At 50.8% G+C, this 1957-nt stretch overlaps 1 pseudogene; it reads left to right on the forward strand.

Moving 5' to 3' along the window:
- The first annotated feature begins 602 nt into the window (after positions 1-602).
- On the forward strand, positions 603-809 carry LOC146066049 (U2 spliceosomal RNA; annotated as a pseudogene).
- Positions 810-1957: the final 1148 nt, after the last annotated feature.

Raw genomic sequence — 1957 nt, forward strand, 5'->3', positions numbered from 1 at the left:
CACTTCCATCAGAATGTGCACACATATGTAAGGTTGCTCTGAGTAATCTTACATATGCGTGCACGTTCCACTTCATTCGATGGTCGGTGACCATTATTATTTATTATAGGTTTATAGGTTCTTGTGTGTCATTTCCTCTGCCAAGTCTCATTTTATGTATATTGTATGCCTATTTTAATACCCTCCCCCTCACCAGATCTCTACATAGTCTTGTAGCATGCAATTCCACCTACACGCCCATGACACGCCCTCAGAACACTTAGATTATGGGGGTGATTGAGAGATGGACGCAGTTCACATCGCTGTGGCTTCTTTGGACGTAGAAGCATTGCGATAATATGCTAATGCTGCAGGAGGCATCTTCAGCTAACAGATGCCCCCTGTATGCTTGCCTGATCAGCTGCTGCATGTGAAGTTGAACATTGCCCATATGTGTAACCTTCAGTTTACTCAGGATGGCTTGTGTATTCCAGGCTTGCGGTGCCAGGAAATCTCCATCATAGAAGATTGCACACAAAACCCAAACATCGGAGTGCAGTTGAGTCAGGTCCAAAGCGTTAGAGTCCCATACCATCTGCACTACCTGCACCCTCTCTCCCTCCATCGCTTCTCGGCCTTTTGGCTAAGATCAAGTGTAGTATCTGTTCTTATCAGTGGGTATGGACTGGCCTCTGGCAGAGAATAGAGAAAGGCTGGACTGAGTAGCTGCTCTGATGGGCGGAGGGTGTGGGACCCTTCTTTTTGCCTGGGAGTGGTGAAAAGTCTGGCTGAGTACCTTCACCTCTGCCAGTGGTATGAGGTGTTGTTTCTGTAAACCCACTGGTGAGAGGGGGGGAGAAACAGTGGGCCTAGTAGTTTGGCTCTCTTGACGGGGTTCGTAGCCCCCGAAGGATGAGACAGCGAAAGGCTCAGTCTAGTATCCATTCCCAAGGAGCGGAGAAAGGCTGGGACTGAGTAGATGGCTCCTGTTCCTGAGGTTCGTAGCCTCTGATGGGGAGACCACGAAAGGCCCAGCTTAGTACCTTAACCTTGGGATCGGAGAAACACTGAGACTGAGTAGATTGCTCTTCCGAGGGGGTCGCAGCCCCTAAGGGAGTCAGTCGAAAAGCCCAGTGGAGTACCCATTCCCATGCCAGGGGCTGGAAAGTGCCCTACGATGGGAGCAGAGAAACAGTTGGTCGGACGCTGATTGGTCGGCTGCCTAGGGCCCGAGGCTGCACTGTGCCCCCAGGGAAACTTGGGGGTGCTGAACCTGCACGGGTGATCCCAAAAATCACCTTGCACAAGTAAGCACTTGCACTGCGCACTTCCCCTTAGGTTAGGCTGCACGTCCTTACCTCGTCCTTTTGGATGGGGTAGGACAATTTTTCACACCCCCACCCCGGCCTTCTGGCTGGGGTCCTCTTTATTATTTATTTATTTTCCTCTCTTCACGTTCGTGCACTTTTACACGTTTTCTGTTTTCTGTAGTGTGTCACGTTTTTTTGGTTTGTGTGGTTGACCCTTATGGGCCTTCCACTTTCCCAACGTGCCTGAAGCTCTCGCCTTTTGGGGAGAGCTTCGGCCCCCTCAAGGACTACCCCGAGCCGCAAGGCGGAGGGAAGTCTACTGCGGGTCTCTCCAAACCTTCGGATGCGGAGGACCCACCGTCCTAACCCTTCCGGGGGTTGAGGAATGAGGGTCTCACCGTTCCCTATATTCCCCTCTTCGGCCTTATGGTTGAGAGGGTTTAGGAGAAAAACGGGGCCCTTCCCCTTCGGGAGATAGCCCACTCGATCGCACGACCCCCTATGCACGTGTTTAGGCACAGCACTGGTGGTAGGGAGCACACCTCGGGCTCCTGAGTTTTTTCAAACTCTCTCCCTCCATTATAGCTTGCTGCTCAAGTAATACTTAGCCTATAGATTTTTTTTATACACAAACACTTGCCTTTCCTGTTTATTGATAAAAATAAGTG

The sequence above is a fragment of the Crinia signifera genome, chromosome 3 (assembly GCF_055691185.1).
Source record: "Crinia signifera chromosome 3, ASM5569118v1, whole genome shotgun sequence".
Lineage (NCBI taxonomy): Eukaryota > Metazoa > Chordata > Amphibia > Anura > Myobatrachidae > Crinia > Crinia signifera.